Genomic DNA, 26487 nt, shown 5'->3' with positions numbered 1-26487 from the left:
CAGCCAACAATACTCTGTCCGGCAAAGTCCTCCTTCAATATGAAGGAGAAATAAAGACTTTCCCAGACAACAAAAGCTGAGGTAGTTCACCACCACTAGACCTGCCTTACAAGAGATGCTGAATGGGGCTCTTCAAGGTGAAACAATAGGAAAGTACACAAAACTCTGATTAAGGTGAAAAATAATCAGAATGAGAATACTCTAACTTTTTAGAATAGTATATTAAACTCTTAATTATAGCATAAAGATTAAAGGAAAAGCGCACTAAAAATAACTATAGCTACTACAACTTGGTAATGAAGTCACAGCATAAAGAGATAATTTGTGTCAACAACAATATAAAAGGGGAAGAGTAAAAGGATGGAAACTTCATAGGCAAATGAAGATTAACTGCTATCAGCAGGAAAAGGACTATTTTATCTATGAGATATTTTATGTAAAACTCATGGCAACTACAAAGCAAAAATCTAAAGCAGAGACTTAAAACATAAAAAAGAGGAGATTGAGCAAATCACCTTGAAAAACTGCCAACTTACAAAAGGTAGACAGAAACAGAAGAAAAAAAATGGAAAGACAAAATAACCAAAACACAAAAGATAAAATGGCAGTAAAATCCTTATATATCAATAATCATCCTAAATGTAAAGGAGGGAGGGAGGAAGGAAGGAAGGATGGAAGGGAGGAGGAAAGGCACAGAGTGTCTGGATGGACTAAAAAAAAAAACCCAGCTATATGCTGCCTACAGGAGACCCATTTCAGCTCTAAAGACACAAATAGGCTCAAAGTGAAGGGATGAAAAATGATATTCCAAGCAAACAGAAATCAGAAGAAGGCAGGTGTAGCCATACGTGTATGAGATAAAATAGACTTCAAGCCAAAAAGGATAAAGGAGACAATGAAGGTCATTATGTAACGGTAAAGGGGTCAGTACATCGAGAAGATGTGACAATTTTAAACATATATGCTCCTAACACCCAAGCATTGAAATACATTAAGCGATACAGATCTTAAGGGAGGAATAAGACAGCAATACAGTGATTGTAGGGGACTTCAATACCCCACTAACAGCAATGGATAGATCATCCAGACAGAAAAACCAACAAGGAAATGTTGCGATTGAACTACACTTTAGAGCAAATGAACTTAACAGACATAGTGAACATTCCATCAAACAGCAGCAGAATGTACATTCTTCTCAAGTGCATATGGGGCATTCTCCAGGATAGACCACAGGATGGACACAAATCTTAGCAAATTTTAAAATATTGAAATTATACCAACTATTTGATCACAATGGAATGAAACTAGAAATCAACAAGAAAAGATCTGCAAATATATGGAAACTAAACAACATACTTCTAAACAACCATAGGGTCAAAAAAGAAATCAAAAAGGAAATTAGAAATTAGCTTGAGACAAATGAAAATGAAAACACAACATATATATTGCGGAATGCAGCAAAAGCAGTTCTGAGAGTGAAGTTTAGAGAAATAAACACATATATTAAGAAATTAGAAAGATCTCAAACAGTCTAACTTTACAGATGAAGGATTTTGAAAAAGAACAAATTAAGCTCAAAGTCTGCAGAAGAAAGGAAATAAGTACCAGAGTGAAAATGAAAGAGACCATAAAAACAATGGAAAGTATCAACAAAATTAAGAGCTGTTCCTTGAAAAGAAGCAAAATTGGCAAAACTGTAGCTAGACTAAGAAGAGAGAAGATTCAAACGAAATTAGAAATGAAAGAGGAGACCTTACAACTGATACTACAGAAATATAGAATCATAAGAGACTGCTATGAACAATTATATGCCAACAAAATACATAACCTAGAAGAAACTGATACCTTTCTAGAAACACAACCTACCAACACTGAATCAGGAAGAAATAGAAAGTCTGAGCAGACCAATAACTAGTAAAGAAATTGAGCCAGTAATCAGAAAACTACTAACACATAAAACCCCAGGACAGATGGCCTCACTGGAGAATCCTACCAAACATTTAAAGAATAATTAACATTAATCCTCCTCAAACTCTTCCAAAATACTGAGGAAGGGAAACACTTCCAAACTCATTCTATGAGGCCAGCATTACTTTGATACCAAAACCAGATAAGGATACCACAAGAAAAGTGAACTATAGACCAATATTCCTGATGAATATAGATGGAAAAATTCTTAACAAAATATTAGCAAACTGAATTCAAAAGCACATTAAAAGAATGATATACCATGGCCAAGCGGGACTTATCCCTGGTATGCAAAGATGGTTCAACATAAGCAAATTGATAAATGGCATACATCACATCAATAAAATGAAAGGGAAGTCACATGATCATATCAGACGTATATAAAGCATATGACAAAATACAACATCCTTTCATGATAAAAACCCTTAACAGACTTGGTACAGAAGGAACACACCTCAATATAATAAGGGCCACATATGACAAATCCACAGCTAACATTATACTCGATGGAAGGAAATATAAAAGCATTTCCTCTAAGATCAGGAACAAGGCAAGGATGCCCACTCTCACCACTCTTATTCAATATAGTACTAGAAGCCTTAGCCAGAGCAATTAAGCAAGACAAAGAAAAAAAAGGCATCCAAATCAAAAAGAATTAAAATTGTTTTTTGCTGAGGATATGGTCCTATGTATAGAAAATCCCAAAGCATCAGTCAAAAAACTGTTAGAGTTAATCAATGATTTCAGTAAAGTGGCAGGATATAAAAATCGACATACAGAAATCAATTACATTCCTTCACACTAATGACGAAGCATCTGAAAAAGAAATGAATAAAACCACCCCATTCACAACAGCAAAAACAGGAAGATACTTAGTAATAAGCTTAAGCAAAAAGTGGAAGATCTGTACAACAAAAACTGTAAAACCTTGCTGAAAGAAATCAAAGGCAACACAAACAAACGGAAAGACAACTCTTTATGGATCAGAAGAATTAATTTGTTAAAATGGCCATACTACCCATAGCCATCTACAAATTCAACACAATCCCCATCAAAATACTAAAGGCTTTCTTCACAGAAATAGAAGAAACAATCCTGAAATTTGTGTGGAACCACAAAAGACCCCAAATAGCCAAAGCAGTCCTAAGAAAAAAAATCTAGGAGGTATCACACTTCTGGATTTCAAATTACACTGCAAAGCCATAGTCATAAACTCAGTATGGTACTGGCACCAAAAATAGACATACTGACCAATGGAACAGAATAGAGAGCCCAGAATTAAATCATGGCATATACAGCCAACTAATATTCAACAAGGGAGCCAAGAATACCCAATGGAAAAAGGATTCTCTTCAACAAATGGTGCTGGGAAAAGTAGAGTAACACGTGCAGAGCCATGAAACTGGACCCCTATCTCACACTGCTCACAAAAGTTAACTCAAAATGGATTAAAGACTTAAACAGAAGACCTCATACTATAAAACTCCTAGAAGAAAACACAGGGAAGAAGCTTGACATTGGTCTTGGCAATATTTTGGGGGCAGGATTCCAATGCACAAAAGGAAAAAAAACAAACTGGACTATATCAAACTCAAAAGCTTCTGAACAGCAAGAGAAACAATAAAATGAAAACCCAACCTACAGAATGGGAGAAAATAATTCCAAACCACTTACCAGATAAAGGGTTAATATCAAAATATATCCAGAGAAAACCATAATTCGAAAAGATACTTGCACGCTTATGTTCACAGCAGCACTATTTACAACATCCAGGACATGGAAGCAACCTAAATGTCCATCAACACAGGAATGGATAAAGAAGATGTGGTGCATATATACAACGGAATATTACTCAGCCATAAAAAAGAATGAAGTAATGCCATTTGCAGCAACATGGATGGACCTAGAGATTATCACACAAAGTGAAATGAGTCAGACAGAGAAAGACAAATATCATATGATATCACTTATACGTGGAATCTAATTTTTTAAATTATATAAATGAACTTACTTGCAAAACAGACTCACAGATTTCGAAAACAAACTTCTGGTTACCAAAGGGGAAATGTTGGGGAGGGATAAATTAGAAGCTTGGGATTAACATACACACACTATTATATGTAAGACAGATAACCAATAAGGGCCTAGAATATAGCACAGCAAACTCTATTTAATATTCCGTAATAATCTATATGGGAAAGAATCTGAAAAAGAATGAATATATGTATATATATAAAATCACTTTGCTGTACACCTGAAACTATATATTGTAAATCAAATATACTCAAATAAGATTTCTAAAATAAATAAAATTATATATTTATATATATATACATATATACATGTGTATATACATTTATGTGTATGTGTGTGTGTATATATATATATAAAGAACTCAGTCAACTCAATTAAAAAAACCCAAACAATCCAATTTTAAAATGTGCAGAACTAAACAGAAATTTCTCCAAAGACATCAAAACAGCTAACGGATACATGAAAAGATGCTCAATGTCACAGATCAGGGATTGCATATCAAAACCACAGTGAGTTATCACCTCACATCTGTTAGAATAGCCATCATCAAAAAGACAAACAGTAACAAGTGCTGGCAAGGAAGTGGTAAAAAGGGAACCCTTATTCATACATTGTTGGTGAGAATGTAAACTGGGCCAACCACTACAGAGTACGGAGTTTCCTCAAAAATGTTAAAAATAGGACTACCATATGATTCAGCAATTCCATTTCTGGGTATTTATCCAAAGGAAATAAAAACACGATTTTGATGCGATATCAGCACTCCCATGTTTATCACAGTATTATTCACAGTAGCTAAGGTATGAAAACAACCCAAATGCCCATCAGTGAATGAATGGATAAAAAAGATGTGGTACCCATACAAAAGGGAATATTATCCAGCCATGAGAAGACATCCTCCCATTTGCAACAACATGGATAGACCTTGAGCACATTATGCTAAGCAAGATGTCAGAGAAAGACAAGCACTGTGTGATAGGTACGATATCACTTGTAAGTGGAATCTAAAAAAAGCTAAACTTGTCAAAATAAATAAATAAAATGATGGTTAACAGAGGAAAGGGGTGGATAAGATTGATGGTGTTTAAGGGTACAAACTTGTAACTAGTAGCAAATAAGCCCTGGAGATCTAATACACATTATAATGAATACAGATAATATTATTGTACTATACGTAATGGGATAAATATCGCTACACTGGCAATCATATTACAATACATAATGTATCAAAGTCACATACTGTACACCTTAAACTTACACAATGTTACACAAATATATTCAGTTAAAAAGTGGATTAGAAATTATTTGTATAGGTGAAAGCCCACAGAAAAGAGGCCTTATGTCTTTGCCTTATTCTTAATAATGGAAAGGTGTTTCGATTCCACAGTTGTCTAAACTTAACCCTTTTTCCCTTTCAAATGAGAATGTCTAATTCAAGCTCATTTCATTGTGCTACTTAGATTATTGGCTTCAAAATCATTCCAAGATAGGCAAAGTTTTCTTAAATAAAACACAAAAAACAGGCTTTAAGGAAAGCTTGATAAATTTGACATTGTTAACATTAATAACTTCCATTCATTGAAAGATATTGGGAAAAGAAATAGGCATGTCACAGACTGGAGAAAGATATCTGCAATACGTGTATCTGACAAAAGACTTGCATCCAAAGTAAAGAATTCAGGCAAAACAATAATAAAAGGTAAAAGCAAAATGAGCACAAGACTTGAACAGCATTTCACAAGAGGATACCCAATGGCCAATAAACACATGAAAAGATGCTCAGCCTCATCGCTCACTAGTAGAATGCAAATTAAAACCACAAAAAGACACCATTAAACGCCCACACATGTGGCTTAAAAAAATGAGACACTCGTGTTCACCATGATGTGGAACAATTGCTGGTGAGAATACAAATCACATCAACCACGTTAAAAAAAAAAAAACATGTGGCAGTTTCTAAAAGTATACATTTAGCCCATCATTGAGTTAATTCTATGCCTACGTATTGTATCCATAAAAGTTATGTCCACAAAAATATAAAGAATTTTACTCAAAATAGCAAAAAATGGAAATAACCCAATGTCCCATCATCAAGGGGTGGATAAACATATGGTGATCTATCACAGGACGGACACTCACAAGGCTGAGTCTCACAGACCCACAGCAGCTGAAAGACGCCAGACTAAAAAAAAAAGCACATCCTGTAAGATTCCATTTATATGTAGTTCAAAGGCAAACGCATCTTTAGGTATAAAAGTCAGAACAGCGATTGCATCTGGTAGGGAGCCGACTGTCTGGGAAGGGGTGAGAGGGATCTTCCTCTGGGGTGATGGAAATACTCTTATTTGGGTGTTGGCATATCGATGGACAAAAATTCACTGAGCTATGTACTCTAGATTTGTATGCTTTGTATGTTAAATCTCAAAAATAAAAGATTTAAAAAAATAAGATATCCCAAATGCATTTGTCATTCAAGTGACTTTATTTTACTTACAATATTCTATCACTCAACAGATCCTGGCTGATCACCTATTACATGCCAGGAACCCTTCTAGGCACAAGAGCTACAGCAATGAACAAAACAGGCAGAAGTGCCTGCCCTTACATTCTGGGGGTCGGTGGGAGGGACAATAAAGAAAATAAGTTACAGTATTTTATAAGGAGAAATGTAAAATAGCAAAAAAAAATTTTTAATGAGTGAGGATGGGGAATGGGATGGGGAGGGAGGCTGGATGACAGTTCTGGCATTGACCCCATAAACTACTTTTTAAACTGAATCATGATGGATATGCACACAGAATTCCATGTGTGGTTTTTAATTGTGGTAAAGTTGGTTAGGATGAATATGTGTTTTAAGCGTATAGAAGTGTTAAGTACATTCACAGCGTTGTGCAGCCAACCTCCAGAACTCTTTTTCTTGCAAAACTGAAACTCTGCCCCCACTTAAACACTAACTCCCTATTCCCCTCTCTCCCAGCTCCTGTGGCAAACACCACTGTACTGTCTCTATGAGTGCAGGAGGTTTCATTTGTTACACATAGTAAGACAACAAGAAAAAAATGTCTAGCTGTGTGCGACTCACTGTGGTGATCATTTTGCTACATACAAATATCAAATCATTATGTTGTACACCTGAAACTAACATGTTATAGGTCAATTATCTCCATTTTTACAAAACCTAGTCTAATTGTTGAAAAAGTATATATGCCAAGCAGGACATTTTAGTGTTGGGTGTTTACAATAGCAATTTTCTCAGTCAGCCAATAATACTTATAAAAAGTATATCTGAAAGAATCACAATTTGTATCATGTTACAAAAATCTGAGTTCCAAGTTATAGTTAGGATGGAGAAAAAATGAATGAGTAGATAGGCCAGGAGACCAGACAGGATAAGGAGAGCTCCTGGAATACTTCATGGTACCCAATGTATCAGCATCCTAATCACACAGATTTGGTATAAATCACTAACAATTCTATACAAGCTCCTGACACTGTTGTTCCAATTGTACGGTAGGGACCAAAACATTCAATTGCCCAAAGCACTGTATCTTGACAAACAGAGCTTAGAGTCTGCTCAGCTATAGTTTAACAGTTGTAATTTTTACCAATTAAAAGAAGTTGCCCAGAAATTCAGAATTCAACTCATGTTCTTTGGATTTTTATACTTTAGCAGCTGCTACTTTAGCAGTTGCAAAAGCAAATTAGATACCTAACAATAATTCACCATGATATTTAAACTAAAAGAAAGAGTTAAAAAGAAAAAAAGAGGGGATTGTGATAGTCAACACTATTTTTAAATTACTTCTTCTCTCACCAATCAGGAGTTTAAAGTTTTGAGCCTGTAATATTCCTGTCGCCCACTGAGGGGAAAAAAAACCTATTCCAAGACCACAGAATATTAGCTCATTTTCACATGTAACTTCTGTTCTAAATACCATCTAATTCATCTTAAGTTTTCATCTAAATATTTTGATTACAAAAGCTATTTCAAGGCTCTCAACATACATTTAAAAAACATCTGGCTAACATTTGCAAAAAGAAAAAGAATTCCCTAAATCATCATCTAGGCTGTTTTGGCTTTAAGCTATAGGACCCACAGTCAGTATCTAGAAGGTGCAGGAATGAAGAATTGCTAGCTACAGACTCATCACCTGCTCAGAAACTTGCTGCTCTTCTCAGGGTCCCCCATGACCCATGCCTTGTGTGGGCTACATCTATATTCAACAGCTGTGCAGATGTGTCCGTTACCTATAGTACAGCGTCTTCTCCAGCTGTGGGTCCCAGGCATGGCATTCCGTCCTCTGCACAGACGCGTGAAGACAGAGGCAGCAGTGACCGTTCATGGGTGTCTGAGTATCAGGGACGCTCAAGGTCGATCTGCACGATAATCTGGGAGAATCGTACTATGCCCTGAAACTGTCCTGCTCTAATTCACCTGGCAGGAAACACAGCCCTTGAGTATGAGAAGCTCACAGTGGATAGTAGAGGGTCACATGGAATTGGGGGGAGGGTGCAATTTTTAATGAAAAAATCAAACAACAACAAAAAACTCTTTTACCTACTAAATTAGGGAAGGGAAAAAAAAGGGAGAGGGGAATAATACGCAATGGTATTTCCTGCTATGTTACAGTAAACTCTCTAAATCAGTAGAAGTCTTCTTGGCTTGCTGTATTTCCCAGTCACATCTGAGGATTCATCGTAGAGCCTGGGACCAAATCACAGGGAGAGCCACATCGAGACCCAGGCTGCCCTGGCCACACTGGAGCTCCTTCCCACTAATCGGATCTCCCTGCAGAATCCAGTTATACCCAGGCAGCACCACCATCAGGTCATTTACAAAGAAGGTGCAAACAGGTGACACGTGCACCCCATGGAGATTCTCCCTGGTTAACCACTTCTCATAACAGTGTGCAAAGAAAAGGGTCCGTCCTACGCTGCTGGTGGGAATGTAGATTGGTGCAGCCACTGTGGAGAACAGCATGGAGGCTCCTCAGAAAACTAAAAATAGAGCTACTGTGTGATCCAGCAATCCCACTCCCGGGCATATATCCAGACAAACCTATAATTCAAAAGGATACATGCGCCCCAGTGTTTATAACACTATTCACAACAGCCAAGACATGGAAACAACCTAAATGTCCATCAGATGAATGGATAAAGATGTAGTACATGTATACAATGGACTACTACTCAGCCATAAAAAAGAGTGAAATAATGCCATTTGCAGCAACATGGAGGGACTTAGACATTATAAGTGAAGTAAAGATAAATATCATATGATATCCCTTATATATGGAATCTAAAATACAACACAAATGAACATATCTACGAAACAGAAACAGATTCAAAGACATAGAGAATAGACTTGTGGTCGCCAAGGGGGTGGGGGAGGGATGCATTGGGAGTTTGGGGTTAGCAGATGCAAACTAGTATATATAACATGGATAAACAACAAGATCCTACTGTATAGCACAGGGAACTATATTCAATATCCTGTAATAAACCTTAATGGAAAATATTTTTTAAAACAAGAATGTATATATGTATAACTGAAACACTTTGCTGTACAGCAGAAGTTAACACAACACTGTAAATCAACTAGACTTCAATTAAAAATAAATAAAATGGCTCTTGGATTTTAATCCTCCAACTCCACAGACACCAAAGATCTCTCAGCATGATGGCTTTTGGTTTTGACATTCATCTAGAAAATATACAGAAGTCCCCAAATTAAATATATTTAACGAAACCATATGTGGGATATGTCCTAGTTAAAACCCAAAAACAGTGGAGGGAAAGGGTTAGCATCATGTGACATTTTTAAAGCCTGCCATGCCTCAAGGGATGTGCAGAGGCAATGGCAAACGTTATCCTTGAATTCGACGGCAAAAGTCAGAGACTCTTTCTTATACCAAATGGCCTGATCGATTCCGTGCCTCCCCACAAAGACATCCAGGACATCAGAGTCGGCAACGTTGCCTTCTGTAACTTCTTCTGTCCTGAAGCATCTCCCACCTCCAGGGAAGACTGAACACCACCTCCCTGGTAGGGAGACCCTGCAGCAGCTCCAGGCCCGTCTAAAGGGGACCACTCGCAGGAACGGCCCCAGCATTGTGCCCGCCTGGCCGTGAAACACAGTGGGCACCAGAAGAGCTGCTGGCAGGTACATCCCAGGCAACAGATGATTCTGTTTTCTTCAGGGATGGTGTGAAAGTTGTGGTCCCAAATCACAGCACCTGCTTGGATTCCCACGGGAGAAATTCCATCCTAGGCTCAGTACCAGAAACAGCTCAGCGTCCCCAGGGCAGAATTCTTCTCCTCTAACCGACACTAATTCTTGTAACAGATCATGTTTCCTCTTCGCTTTGGGTGATTAAAAGCCTGAGCCAAGTGCATTTGCTCTGCCCTCTGACTTTCTCTTACTTCTTACTCCTATTTTCTCTTAGCCCCTATTTTCTTGCTTGTTTTCAATTGTGACATACCATGCCATATTGATAGGTGGGGTAAATTATTCTTCCACAAAAGGACTATAGTGACATAAAAATAATTTGTCATATAGAAACAGAACCTCAGCATAAACAAGGCTGAATTTGCTAACAAACGTGGTTCAAAGCTGGGAGAGACTGAATTTTCTAATTGATCTTTTTTTTTTTTTGTAGAAAGGGAAAATATTTCTAAAGAAATCATCCCCAAAAGTTTATAACAGCGGCTTCCCTGGTGGTGCAGTGGTTGAGAGTCTGCCTGACGATGCAGGGGACACGGGTTCGTGCCCCGGTCCGGGAGGATCTCACATGCCGCGGAGCGGCTGGGCCCGTGAGCCATGGCTGCTGAGCCTGCACGTCCGGAGCCTGTGCTCCGCAACGGGAGAGGCCACACGCTTAAAAGCTCTTACTGAAAACAGGAGAAGGTTTTTAGAAGTGGGCTTCCTCCTTAAGTATTTACTGGACTTTTCTAGGTTACAAATCTCCTGCCCAGAACTTCCCTCATATCTCATCTGCCTTCAAGGTTTAATTATCTCTCACTTTAAAATCCACTAAGGATCACAGAATGCCTTAGAGACATTCACAGATTTAAGATTTTAAAACAAAATTGTGACTCTGAAAAATACAAATATAGCAAAACCAGTGAAAGCAAAGAATTAAAACTCATTATTTCTTGTTAAGAGGATAGACACCAAAATGTTAGTAGTAGTTACCTTCTTTGGGCTTTAAGAATATAGATGAGGGACTCCCTTGGCCGTCCAGTGGTTGGGACTTCGCCTTCCAATGCTGGGGCGGTGCCGGGGGAGCGGGTGCGATCCCTGGTCAGGGAGGTGGGGTCCCACATGCCTCGCGGCCGAAAGGCCAAGAAATAGAACGGGGGCAATGTTGTAACAAATTCAATAAAGACTTTAAAAATGGTCCACATCAAAAAATAATCATCATCCAGTTCTTTTGTTTTGGGGTGTTTTTTTTTTTTTTTTTTTTTTTGCAGTACGCAGGCCTCTCACTGTTATGGCCTCTCCCGTTGCGGAGCACAGGCTCCGGACGCGCAGGCTCAGCGGCCATGGCTCACGGGCCCAGCCGCTCCGCAGCATGTGGGATCTTCCCGGACTGGGGCACGAACCCGTGTCCCCTGCATCGGCAGGCGGACCCTCAACCACTGCGCCACCAGGGAAGCCCTATATCTTATTTCTTAATGCCTTATTAACATTGGATTAATAAATTACTGCTGTCTGTAGAAAGACAAATACTGTATGATATCACTTATATGTGGATTCTAAAAATCCAACAAACTAGTAGCTATAACAACAAAGAAAGAAAACAAACTAGTGGTTACCAGTGGGGGGAGAGAAGGGGGAGGGGCAATACAGGGGGAGGGAATTAAGAGGTACAAACTTATGTATAAAATAAGCTACAAAGATATATTGTACAACACAGGGAATATAGCCAATATTTTATAATAGCTATAAATAGAGTATAGCCTTTAAAGATTGTGAATCACTATATTGTACACCTGTAACTTACAATACTGTACAACTATACTTCAATTTAAAAAAACACATTGAGGTATCACCTCACACTTGTCAGAATGGCTATTAGTGAAAAGACTAAAAATAAGTGCTGGTGAGGGTGTGGAGAAAAAGGAACTCTTGTGCGCACCATTGGTGGGAATGTGAATTGATGCAGCCACTATGGAAACAGCATGGAGGTTCCTCAAAAAATTAAAAATAGAGCTACCATACAATCCGACAAAAAAGATTACTGCTGTCTTATCCATATGATATTCTATATCTGAACTGGAGACTGTTCAATGTCCTTTGGGGAATTATGAAGGTTCCAGAGTGTCAACTTGTTTAAAATCTGCCTTCCTTTCTCTGTAAAGCAAAGTTCACACTCCCCCACCCTCTGTCCCTAACTATTCTTTAGACTTCAGATAAAGCAGGAGCTTCACTTAATGTATGTTCTTTAAATTCCATTTTTAATTTGACTTTAAAAGAAACACGACTCTCTAGTCCTGTTTAATGGTGAAGTTTCTACCATCAAGCATCATTCAGGGACTTCCCTGGTGGTCCAGTGGTCAAGACTCTGCGCTCCCAACGCAGGGGGCCTGGATTCGATCTCTGGTCAGGGAACTAGACCCCGCGTGCTGCAGCAAAGACCCAGGTAGCTAGCTAAACAAATAAATAATTTGGGACTTCCCTTGGGGCGCAGTGGTTAAGAATCCGCTTGCCAATGCAGGGGACATGGGTTCGAGCCCTGGTCCAGGAAGATCCCACATGCCGGGGAGCAACTAAGCCCGTGCGCCACAACTACTGAGCCTGAGCTCTAGAGCCTGCGAGCCACAACTACTGAGCCCACTAGCCACAACTACTGAAGCCCATGCGCCTAGAGCTCGTGCTCTGCAACAAGAGAAGCCACCGCAATGAAAAGCCCGTGCACTGCAATGAAGACCCAATGCAGCCAAAAATAAATAAATTAAATAAATACATTAAAAAAAAAACAACTAAACTAAACTTTCCTTGTTCTCTCTCCCAGCAGACATATCCCACACATGGCTTAACTGACTGTATAAGGATTTCCCATTGCCAGAAACTCCTGCAGGTCAGACACCTTCTGAAGCTGTCACCCTCTGGTCATAACACATTCCTACCAGGCTCTGTCAGGTAAGCACACAGCCCTCCAAGGTGTCCCAACATGCAACAGGTGAACACATCCCATGGAGGGTATTTAGGATCCAAAAAGGGTCCTGTGGCTGTTTCCCCCAAACTCCCCCCATCAACCAGGGTTGAGACAAGATGAGAAGTAAAATGCCACACAAGCCACACCTGGATCTACGAGGCAGGGACGTGTCGGCACCAGGAGACCACCTCCGTGTTGGGGGAAAAAAAAAAAAATCCGTGTGTGAGGGCAGTGAGCCCGTTTGTACTCAGGTCTTCTACACAAGAGCGTTTTGACGCAGGAGTAAAAAGTCAGAGAGAGACAGCCTTCAACAAGACAAATGGGCCGGGAGGTGGGCAGAGGTGGAGGGAATACAGGGCGGTTCAGTGACTCTGGCGGGGCAGCTGATGTGGATGAGGCAGGAGGTAGGAAAAGGGCCCACGATCCTCCTCACCGAGCGGTGGCGAGCCCCGGCCTGAGTCCTAAAGGACAGACACGCGGGCAAGGGTCCTGAACGCAACTGCAGGTGCCCGGCTCCAGTCGTAACCATCTTTGACGAAGTCCCCCCTCCACCCGACACAAGGAAGGCTGCAGGAAGCAGGAGTCCAGCCCGCTTCCCTTACACGACTGCCAAATGCACGGTTCTAACGCACCACGGTTCTGTGTGGGACTAAGCCTTTCAGCCCAAACCCAAGAACCAGGATGTGCATTGACTTTCATAGACGCGTGGGACGCTCTAAAGACAGACCAGAAACAACACAAACTGCAGGATGCGCCTGAGATTCAGAGAAAATCCACACCACTCCCTCCCCCCACCTCCCCACACACACCCAAGTCAAGGAATAAACATGTATTCCATCCCCTCGCAATCCCAACAGGACATGGGGCCAAAGCTTCGGACCTCAGGACAGACCTTCCAACAACTCGACTCTCACAGATAAAACCAAAAGGAAAAGAGAATTAGAAGTCATTCTCCAGACAGATTTAGATTTCTCCCAAACTGTGATAAAAATACACAAGCGAGACAGGCTGGGACCTGGAACACTTGGCTGCAGTGCCTGCACCTGGACAAAGGTCCCCTTGAGCAACAAAATACAAAGAAACTATACGGGACTAAAAATAAACACAGGCATGCCCAGTTGGGGCAAATTATGGACAAGACAGAAAAAGAGCAAAAAAACCCCAGCTGCCACTGCTGAAGAGCTGGGAGCAAAAGCAAGGTGCTGCGCACGCCCGCTGCACACAGCACCCCCGAGGGGGATGGGCAGACCACATAAGCCTTCCCTGTGGCCCAGCCCTGGGACACACCACCACCCTCACCCCAGACAAGGAACCACCTCTGGGAGCGAGCGAGGGAACCTGCTGTTTGTTCTCGTTCCCCTCCTCCCCCGGCTGCAGCAGGGGCCCCAGTAAAGCTTTGCCTGAAGTTCTTGTCTGGCCTCTGACCAATTTCTATTGATCGAGGAGGTCCAGAACCCTGGTCGGTAACACAGGGACAGCCAAAGGGGCCCAGGAGCCCAGCTCACAGTGGGAGCTCCTGCCCAAGACGCTCCTGCAGGCCTCTGCTCATCAACATGGGGCCAGATGCAGCCCTAGGATTTTGCCAGAAACCATCAAGGCCCCTGAACTCAAGTGTCACGTTCACACTAGGAAAAAAAATTCACCGTGTTCACGCAAATCTAAAGATCCCCCAGGAAAGAAAGGCAACGGACGTACTTTGTGTGGGCTTTCTGCTCCATCCTAGGGTCCCCAGAAACACCCTATCCTGGGTGCACTGCAGATAAGACCTAAAACTGTGCCCTGGCCGTGAGCACCCCAGCGTGCAGACACGCCAGGACCCCAGAGGTCGATGGGCAAAGGAACCCCAAGTACAAAGAGATGTGGGCTGAGCGGAGGGCCAGCCTGAGCGCAGGCTCCTGCAGGTCTCCTCCTGCATGAGCCTAGCCCAGTGCTTCAAAATGAAAACATCACAGAGCCATCATGGGCGTGGATGAACAATGCACTTGGGACAACCCTACAGTGGGGTGTTATTCACCAGTAAGTAAAGGCATCACATTCTAATTTGAGCTATAACGTGAATGAAACTTGGAAACATTATGGTACTTCAAAGCAGCCAGACTCAAAAGGCCACATATCCTAGGACCTCCAAGAAATGTCCTAAATAGGCAAGTCTGTAGAGACAAAGCAGGTTAGTGATTGCTGGGGGCTTGGGGGAGGGCGGAAATGGGGAGGGGCTGCTAAGGGTAAGCAGGCTTACTTTGGAGGTGATGGAAATGTTCTGAAAGAGTGGTGATGCTTGCAGGACTCTGAATATAGTAAAACCCACTGAACTGTACACTTCAAAAGGGTACATTTAATGTATGTGATTAAAATCATCAAAAATAAAAATGATGCACTTTTCTGTAAGTAGGTTACAGTACAATAACAAGTTAAACTTTAAAAAAATGCTATAAGCATTTTTCTAAGGAGCACCTCCTATTAAATTAGAAGCAGTCAAGCTAGAGCTAAACTGAATCTCAGATAACCTCGGATTGTTTTCTAGACCTCGGAGGAAAAAAAAAAATCAATTCCCATTTTGTTGTTACTGCATGGGGTTTCTTCCCAAAGTAAAGGTCACCATTAGAACTCATCGATTTAAAGCTGTTTAGAGAAAGCATACAAAATGAACAGCGTTGAGGTCTTCTGGCCCATTCAAAGGCTTTATTATCAAAATAGGAGATTTTATATATATATATATATATATATATAAATACATTTATATAACTAATATGATCAATGTTATGTATCGTGTATTATATGTAATGTAACAGGGAACAGCCAATCCTGACTCCGTGTTGGATCTGTTTCTTTCCTTTAATAGCTGCTTCCCGTTGCTTTTGTTCACTAAAAGGATACAGTCTATACATAAAGGCCTTCCCCGGGGAACCCTGCCCCTCTGCCTGAATGTCAAACCAAAGTGCCTTTGTTCAGGGGAACATCCGGACCCTGTCCGCCTGGGGATGGCTGCAAGAAGAAGAAATGAACACATCCCTCCCCGAGGCTGGCCGTTCCAGGGTGTATTTGCAAATTGTACGGCCTTTTCACTTTACTTCCTCACCTCCTCCCCCTCTCTGTGCTATACAAGAAACTGGCATCCAAACCCCGATAGCATGGTTATTTGGAGACTTTAGTCTGCCGCGTCCTCGGCCTGCTGGCTTCCACTGGCTTCCAGAATAAAGTCGTATGTATTCCTTGCCTCAAAGCTGTGTCTCTGATTCATTGGCCTGGGCGAGCAGAGTGAGCTTGGACTGGGTAACAGTAATACATGTGCATGTGTATCTATACACACACGCTGAATGTCTACTTTGTAAAACACATCTTAGGAGGGAAGACACACCGAGGCAAGGAGCTCACCAGCTCCCCCGTCGTCCCTCAAGCCTCCTCCCTGTCTCCAGGGATCCTGTGTAACGACCACTCATTCCTCATCCCCCTGCAGGGGCCTCCTGCTAAAGCCTCCGAAGCTGCTCAGCAAGGTCAGCTTGTGCTCCTGCAGAGCCCCCACAGCTCCCGGCCTCCAGGGCATCCCGCCCTTCCTGCAAGGACCCCATGGGGGCTCCCAGGAACCCCTGTGCCCAGCTACCCTCACAGCTGATGTCCCCTTCCTTTCTCTCCGCCCGAGCGCCCCCAACATTCCCCACACGTGAGCCCCGATACCCCCTTCTCCCCGCCCTGCTCCAACACCCATCCTCTCCCAAGCTCGTCTTGGTCCCAGGTCTCTGTCCTGGACGCGAGCCCACACTGCTAGCTGGTCACGAGACGTCTCCACCCGGCAGTCCCACGTTCTTCTCCAACCAGCTCCAAACTGAACGATCTTTCCTCATTAAATCTCCCCTTTCACTAAGCTCTCAAACCACGAGCATCACAGACATGACTGATTTTCTGCCTCTGAGGCGACTTACTGGACTCATCTCTAAAAGGCCAGCCCTGTCCTCCAGGGTCTGCTGCCCACGCGCACCCCCACCCCCGTCAGGACCACCGCACACCTGCTGACTCCCGCCCAGGCTGTCCCCTGTCACCGACACCAGGCCCACACGCCCGGGCCACGACAATGCCGCCCTGCGAGTCCCTTAGGGCTCCTCCACAGCGACGCAGCCGGGCGAGTGACACGAGGCATCCCTGACTCACCAGTACCCCGCCTCATCTGTGGCCTCAGCCAAGCACACGGGCAGAACATGCATCCCTAAGTGGGCGGGTGCCCGCAGGACCACGGGGTCTCTCGTGTTACTCAGCCGTCTATCACGGCTATGGGTTTCCTGAATGATTAGTGCACTAGAAGGGAAACACTCGAGGGGCACCAGTGGTTGTAGCGTGAAGAACGGTCCATCGTTCAGCTGCTCGGTCCCTCCTTGGAGGCAACTACCATCACCAGATCTGGGGGAATCCGAATCCCGGAGAGACTGGGACCCAGAGGACTCTTCAGATCTTTAAAGACCGCACCACAGGGTTTTAAGTGCTAGCCCCCTGTTTAGGGCTCTTTCCCACAACAGACCAAGATCTCAAGAGGGAGAAGATGTTGCTCATCCCTGAATCCGACACACCTGGCCCACAGCTGATGCTCAGTCCTCTTTCACCCAAAGAACAAACGAACACCAAGCAGCAGCAATCGGTGTTACGACAGTGGCAACAAGTGGAGAGGACTCTGCAAGAGGAAAGCTCAGGGACTAAGGGCTGCTTCAGGACTTCCCCCACACGGGGCCAGTTAGGTTTGCCTTTTTTTTTTTTTTACTTTTCATTTTGTTAATACACTGGGGTTTTTTTTAACAGCCGTTTTAGGTTTACAGGAAAATGAGCAGAAAGTATAGAGAGTTCCCATTTACGTGCTCAGTCTGTTTCTCTTAACATCTTGAATGGCTGAAGTATAGTCGTTAGAGTTGATGAACAAGTAAAGATACGTTAACTAGAGTCCACCATTTACAGTAGGGTTCACACTTTGCGTTGTACATTCTATGTGTTTAGATGAATGTGTATGACGTGTATCCACCATTACAGTATCATACAGAATAGTTTCACTGCCCTAAAAATCCTGTGCTCCATCTATTCGCCTCTCCCCCTCACCTCCAGCTCCTAACATCCACTCATCCTTTTACTGTCGCTATAGTTTTGCCTTATCCAGGATGGCGTATAACTGGAGTCATACAGTACGTATTTTCAGATTGCCTTCTTTCACTTAGCCATACGCATTTAAGGTTCCTCCCTGTCTTTAGGTGGCTTGATAGCTCTTTTATATATATATACACCTGAATAAAATTCCACTGTCTGGATGGACCACTGTTTATCCATTCACCTACTGAAGAGCATCTGGATTGCTTCCAGGTTTTGATGACTATTAGAAAACTGCTATAACGTTCCCGTACAGGTTTTTGTGTGGACATACGTTTAACTCATTTGGGTTAATACCAAGGAGTGTGATGCCTGGATCGTACGGTAGAGTATGTTTATTTTGTAGGGAACTACCATACAGTAGTACGACAAAGCGGCTGTACCGTTTTGCATTCCCACCAGCGGTGAATGAGAGTTCCTGTCTCCACATCCTCATCGGCACTTGCTGCTGCCGGTGTCTTGTATTTCAGCCATGCTAACAGATGTGCGGTGGTATCTCATTTTAATTGGCACTTCCCTAATAACTGTGGATCATTCCAAATGCTAATTTGCCATCTGTTTATCTTCACTGAGGTATCTGTTCAGATCTTGTGCCCAGTTTTTAATCAGACTGTCTTCTTACCATTAAATTTTAAGGGTTCATTGTATATTTTGAATACCTGTCCTTTACTGGATATGTGTTTTGCAAGTGTTCCCCATCTGTGGTTTGTCTTTTCATTCTCTTAACAGTCATTTACAGATGTTTTTAATATTAAGAAAGTCCAACTTTTTTCCCCATGGATGTTTTTTTGGCCACTGCCAGACCATCACCACCTTTCTCCTATGTTATCTTCTAGGAATTTTATAGTTATGTTATATATATATACATATATATATATATATATGTGTATATATATATATATATATATATATATAAATGTTTTGGGTTTTTTTTGGTGGTACGCAGACCTCTCACTGCTGTGGCCTCTCCTGTCGCGGGGCACAGACTCCGGACGCGCAGGCCCAGCGGCCACGGCTCACGGGCCCAGCGACCCCGTGGCATGTGGGATCCTCCCGGACCGGGGCACAAACCCGCGTCCCCTGCATCGGCAGGCAGACTCTCAACCACTGTGCCACCAGGGAAGCCCCTATATTTATTTTTGATTAAGCTCCATTTTGATTTATTTTTTATATAAGATGTGTCTAGTTTTTTTGCATGTTATGCCCAGTTGTTCCAGCACTATTTGTTGAAGAGACTATCCTTTCCCCACTGAATTGCCTTTGCTCCTTTGTCAAAGATCAGTTGACTATATTTGTGGGGGTCTATTTCTGGGCTCTCTATTCTGTTCCACTGATCAACTTGTCTGTTCTTTTGCCCATACCACACTGTCTTGCTGACTGTAGTTTTGTAACAAGGCTTGAAGTGCTTATTACAAAGTCAGGCAGTGCCAATCCCCCAACTTTGTTCTTCTCCTTCAATATTGTGATGGTTTTTCCAGGTCTTTGGCCTCCTCCATCCACAAAGCACACCGCCGCGACTCTGATTGAGACTGTGTTGAATCTATAAAGCAGTGAGGAAGGCCAGCTCCTTTACATGAAGTCCTGTACTTTGCCTGTCTCATCCTTCCTGCGTGCTGCCTTCAGTGGTTAGCCCGTACACCCTCCCCACACTTGTCTGCTGCTCCTCTGGGTCCTGAGAAAGAGGACACCCTCAAGCCCTGGCGTCCCAGCAAGCACCAGAACCTCCACCAGTGATGCCGAGGGAGGTTCAGGACAGCAAGGCCCAGACAAGGCATCCCTGACTCACCAGTACCAGCTCAAACATCCCACTTTATCAAAGACTTGCCTTCCAAGAAAATCTGAAGAGTAAACTTTTCACTAACGTGTCAAAGAAGAGTGACCCTGGGAGGTAGAGCATCACAGCAGTTACACACTGACACGCCTAATTCTTTAGCGAGTCACAGTTTATCCCCCACACCCCTCCCCCCAAACGTAAAACATCCAAAGATTTAATAGAGAAAGCCAAGATTAAAGAGATCTATTTTGATTCAGGTCCAATCATGAAGCTCTGTGGTGTGGGGGAGGAGGGGGACGACACTATCAACCCTGGGCAGCTTCTCACCCTCCTTTAAACCACATCTCGACTGACAGCAACAAGAAAGCTCTCCTGCTGTGTCCTCCACAGATGGTTCCTAGTTGCGATTTTTGGAAGCTTCTAGCTTTAAAAACAGATTGATCTTGGGCGATAGTTGGGGGAAATACAAATAGGTAAAATGTATGCTCAATCACAACCCAGCAGGAACAGAATGCATCGACAAGTCATCTGATAGCGGAAGACGCCCGTTTGCCAAGATTTTCACACTGAGTACATATTTCAGGGTTTGTACCTCAGGCAGTTCCTTCATTTTTTGAGATGTGCTGTGTCTGCAAGTATCAAAAACCACTAAGAGCTAGAAAAAAAGATGAACCCCAATTATCCATGAAAGGCACACGATCTATCATGAAAATATTCATAAAGTGTCCTACTTACATAAACTAAATTATTTTACTGAATGGCTTAAGTGAGCTTGTTTCCAAACAAGAGAACTTTAGCTGAGTATTTTATCACTAAGTTTCAAAGAAATCGTGAATGCTTTCATCTGTTTTGCAATACACTTGACACTAAGTATCACAGCATTAAACCCACGTGTGTGCCTGTGAGGGGGACGCCTGCTCAGAAGTCCCTGCAGAGAAGGGGCCGCACGTGGAGAACAGAAGGAAGTCAGCACCGATTTACTCCCCCAAATCAGAAGGTGGCTGAAATTCAAAAACAACCTTGCTGGAGGATGCGATTAGAGAGGCCACGGAGGCTAAGACAAAACTGCTGTCCTGTCCGAATGATCAGCCACAGAGCAAGAGACGCAAGGAGAAGAGTGAGCAGTCAGCAAGGTGAGCGACTGAGGACACGGCATCCGTCCCACGTTCAGTCCGCGCACACTTGTACCGGGTACCAGGTTAGCAGCGCTTGGAGAGGAAGTCAGGGGCTCCTCTACCAGGCTCCACGGAGGCGGCCTCCTTCCCGAGCCGGGCACAGCAGGTCCCACCTCCCAGCTCCACTGCCCTCCACACTCAGGAGGTCTCCCAAGGCCCCCAGGACAACTCGCCTCTCTACAGCGCCAGGTGCTAACAATTTCGCGCTGTTCCTGGGCCCTGCCCACTGGCCTCACCATTTTCCACCTGGAGAAATCTTCAAAGCCGGCCGGAACCCTACCCTTCCAGCCCCTCCTCCTCACACCCCCTCCTCTGACTGTCGCCCACACTCCCCACGGAGCACATTACCTATTTTACGACGATGTGTGCACATCTTGCTGCTGCTCCTGGCTTGGGTCCTCCTTAAAGGAGGACACTTCACCTTCTTAACCCCCGAATCCCACCCACTCCGAGTCCGTGACATGCAGCAGAGACCTTAAATCGTCTTGTTGAAAGATCTACGCCAAACAACTCACCAAGCACGGGCGCCCTCCAACCTCACCTGCGCCCTCAGGTGAGGCATGAAAAACAAGTCAGTGCTCGCAAAACAAGCATCCCTTCGTCTGTTGAGCAAATGCTTGTGCCAGAACGCATGATGGAGCTAAATACTACAGGCTTTCAAAGAACCTCTGGAGGTGTCTTAAGTCCTTAAGGAATGCTTTACATCACCATTGGTTCAGAAGAGTTGTGTCTAAGTCATACTACAATTGAGGAATAAGCCAGAAAAGGACAATTATGTCTTTGCTGAAAGCAGAAGTCAAAGTTTACGCCCTACACCTGTTTTTATCCCTTTCCAGTAATTGCTCAGTATCACCATTATATAACTGAGAGGGCTGGACTAAGGAGCATGTAACAAGAGGATCCGTTCTAGATACCACGTGATATGGAAGAATGGTGATACATTTACCAAGGGCAAAAAGAGATTCAAGTACCCTCAGAAGGGCTTCAGTTGCCTTTGTCAGCCCTGCCAGGCCCCAGAGTTCAGCAGTAAACATACACACAGTCTTCATCTCAGATTTCCACGGCACCGAACAGAGCCGGCACAAAGTGACCTGCTTCTGTTTTCTTTGCCCTGCTGTATACATCCAATTCTGTGCGGGTAAAAAGTGATCATTACCTGGGTAATTTCAGGTGGCCATACAGTTTAGCCTTTTTTCAGAGGGACAAGAGAGACCGTAACTTACAGGGAAACATGTTAACAAATGTAAGAAAAACAGTCGCGTGCCCCACACACAGCGGGGAACAGGGCCCCGGAGGGACCCCGAAAACAAAAGGTGCTGCCCAGCAAGCATCTGGGCACCGCTACAACGCCAGCCCATTAAGGGAATGTTCCACGTGAAGTTAAATTTCACCTGTGCGTTCCGCACCAAGGTGATGTCAATGAAAATGATCAGTAAGCAATCAGTAATAAGAACAGAAACGGGTTTTATTTTAAGCAGCTGAGGACGAGCCCGGAAGCCCTATTCCCAGAAACTGCTCCGGAGAAGCAGCTTTTCAGCACAGTTTTATATCTTGTCAGAACAAAGAACATTAAAACAAGTCAGGGAGACATTTTTTCAAGGTTTCAAAATAACAGACCAGCACGTACACAGCGAGTCAGCATGGCCTTGGCACCTGGAAAGGGAGGCTTATCATCGAAAGAGTAACCAGCACTGGCATCCCAGGAAGAGGGGCCTTTAATTTTTATCTTTAACACAGACATTCTTTACTTCTGGTCAATGTGCCCTTTTCTTTAATAATTACAGCAGATATACAATGTATGTCTGATAGACCACAAACAGGCTGTTTCACTTAGCATCAAATTCAAGTGAACTCATGTGTAAGCCAGAATGACTTTCCCAGACCTCGATATGTGAAAGTTTCTTTTATCAGCGATCATTTCTTAAAGAATGTGAGGTCTCTCCCTCTCGAATTGTCTTATACTTGACACAATAGAAAAAATCTGAGATATTTCACATTCACAGTCCTGGAACTAGAAGCAAAGTTGTGGAAATAAAGGGAAGGCACAGCTTAAATAAAATAACCCCAGGGAAACATTCCATGGACGTAATTTAAAGACAAAAGGTATTTGTACGGACCTGTTTACAGCTATCCCAGCTAAATCTTATAACTGAAATTCATCATTGAAACTGTGAGCTCTCCTAAGACAAGGTCAACATTCCCATGACCGTGATGTTAAAGCATGTAACTTTACAGATTCAACGTTAAGCCCATTTCAATTTTCGCCCCAAGTTTTACTTTGTACTCACAACACTGCACCTAAAGCATGGCTAATATTCAATTTAAGAATCTTTGATACCTCACATTTCTGTGAAAACAGGTTTTAAAACGCCAACAAAAGAGACCTACCTTCCTCCACAGCCTGCTCTCTGCTCCGGCCAAAGCCACGGCCACGCCCTTACCCCCCGCCCCCGCCCCATTTTATCCTGGTCTCTGATTACCACTCGCCCCAGCTGGGGTCCTGCGTGAACCAACCCTCCTCCAGCCAATTCATTCTAAAGGGGTTCTTTTCTAATTGCCCCAAGGATGAATCCCCTCTGGCCTCTCCCCACCCTCAAAATGAGTCAAGTTTGGACATGCTTGCTCCCAGAAGCCATCTGAAGGCTGTTTCTGTGATGGTTTTTCCATAGAAACCCTTCAGTAGAAAAACCCAGAACCCCGGGAAGACGGTTTACTCTCCAGGCCGATGCGTGCACACACACACTCCGCGAGTTACCTCTGATAATCCTTTCTAGAACTATTCACACACCTGCCTCAGTTCTTTGCTCCCGGCAATTGCCAGCAGAATCCCAGCCAAGATGGCCCTTTATCGGGATTGTTAAGCTGTGTAAGTAGAGAACCAGGGCCCTTTCCTGACCACCTATACGGCTTTTATCATTGATTTACATTACTTCTCTTCACAGCTCTTGACTAAATTTTACTCTGGTAGAATTTCCTCCCTGTTAAGCTTGTATTTCCAATTAAATATAAGATCCCTAAAGCAAGTGATTATGGCTTACAGTTCTCTAGAGGCCAGCACAGGATCAGTGCTTATACTGCATACATTGTGGTTGATGGAAGAAAACAAACTTACTGATGGTTTCCACCGACGACGGCCGATTTGAATCACAGCCGATGCGCCATGACTGGAAACTCAGCCTAGCGAGAGGTACCTTGGGTGTTAGTTAAACTTCATGGACGTTTTGTGATTTGGCCACTGTAGGGCCCGTGTTCCTCCCTCAGCCCCAGCCAGCAGAGCTGGGGTGACCGGAGGCGGAAGGGAAGCACACCCGCCTTTGGAGAAGGCCTGCTGCGGGCCAGGCAATTTGCACGTCCTTTGGTTTCAACTTTACAAGATCCCAGGAGGTGAATATTGTTATCTCGGTTTGAAAGACGAAACCACGGGGGAGTCAGAGAAGTTCGGTGATCAGTTCAGTTCACGCAGCACGAAGAAAGAGCTAGAAGAAGGATCTGGCACCGGATCCTTGCCCCCTCCACTCTCATACAGGGAAGGACCAAAATCGACAGCGAGGACGGAGGTAATAACCCACATGACAGCGTAGACGGGACCACACGACACAGGGGCGGCACACGATCATGTATAAAGTGCTTCGACAGGCACATCTGAGCTGAGCCTCACACAGACCTCACCGCCAGGCACCGCAGTGTTTCTGTATGATCAGATGCAGGATCTACAGTTCCGTGGCTGGACCACAGCCCCGAGGGGGTGCCAGCCATCCAGCAGGATGAGCGTTCACGTCCCTAGCTAGGGTCAGGGGGCTGGTGTCACTGCCTTGACTGGTAACAGCGAGTACCCAGAGCTTTAGAGCAGTGGTGTGTCTCAACAAGGCCTGGGAGCTTTTCCACCACACACGTGCACATACGTGCACACAAGTGGCCATACACATGGCTGTGCTACAGCCTTCCTCCCCCGCCCCCATCCACTACCTTCAGGGCCCTTCCCTCCTTAGAGGACGTGCTCCTGCCTTAACACAAGGGCCCAGGTGACACATCTCAGAGCCGCCAACTCAGGATCAGTTCCCTTCTGCAGACAGACTGTGAACACTAACACCTAAAGTCGAAGTAGGGAAAATGGTGCTTCAGCAGAAAACTATGAATTGTTGAGCCCACACCCTCCCAGGGGATCTGACTCTCGCCTCTCATGGCCTTTTTTTTTTTTTTTTTGCAGTACGCGGGCCTCTCACTGTTGTGGCCTCTCCCACTGCGGAGCACAGGCTCTGGACGCGCAGGCTCAGCGGCCACGGCTCACGGGGCCCAGCCACTCCGCAGCATGTGGGATCTTCCCGGACCGGGGCACAAACCCGTGTCCCCCGCATCGGCAGGTGGACTCTCAACCACTGCGCCACCAGGGAAGCCCTCTCATGGCCTTTGAGCTCCGTGAACTGCAGGTAACGGAAGGCAACGTAAAACAGCTCTCTCATAGACGGGGAGGTGTTGTCAGGGGATGGCGCCGTTGACTTCCCCTCCCCTCATCGAGGAGCTGGCAGCTTTGCCTCGGTGCATTTCAACATTCTTGACTCTAAATATGTCAGTCCTTTGGATTATGCTTTGAACTGATTATAACGTGTTACCGGGTCCCCCTCCTCTGTAAGAGAGTCGGGATTTAGCTTTTTTTTTTTTTTTTTCAAGTCATCCTTTAACGCAGTGTAGTAACAGGTCAAGAGGCAGACAGCGCAGCCCTGTCCCCGAGGAGACCAGAGTCCCTCAGGGGAGGTGCGACAGCTGCCAAGCTAAGACCCTGTGCGTCAACTTCTGCAGCCATGCCCGTCACGCAGAGACTTTCAAAGTCTGCAGGAAACCTCAGCGGACCCTCCTCAATACAGAGCCTCCCTGGTCCTGCGCACGGGTCAGATGTGTTATCCCAGAGGGCAAAGGGTCTTTTTCTTCAGGTCCCCTTTCCTCCACGTTGGTGGGTCTGTGGCCATTGAGGCATTCGTTCCGGGCAGAGAGATCTTGGTGGGAGAATTCATGGGTTTCCTGCACCAGGCCATCCCAGGAAAGAGAGGGGCAGACAGGCTGTGACAAGGGGCAGGGGATAATGATTCATTAGCAGTGTGGGTGTCTGCGGTCTAGGAGGTCAGGAGGGCGCCAGGGAGTTAACTGTACCTCCAGACACTTCGGGGCCGTAACAAAGGTGGGTTTCCCATTCTGTCTGCCGAGTGGACTTTCGCCTGTTTATCTCCACCTAGAAGTTTTAATTCTGTCTCTATGGTTAATA

The sequence above is a fragment of the Mesoplodon mirus genome (genome assembly GCF_964341445.2).
Source record: "Mesoplodon mirus genome assembly, chromosome: 17".
In the NCBI taxonomy this organism is placed as follows: domain Eukaryota; kingdom Metazoa; phylum Chordata; class Mammalia; order Artiodactyla; family Ziphiidae; genus Mesoplodon; species Mesoplodon mirus.
This window is presented reverse-complemented; position numbering follows the sequence as displayed.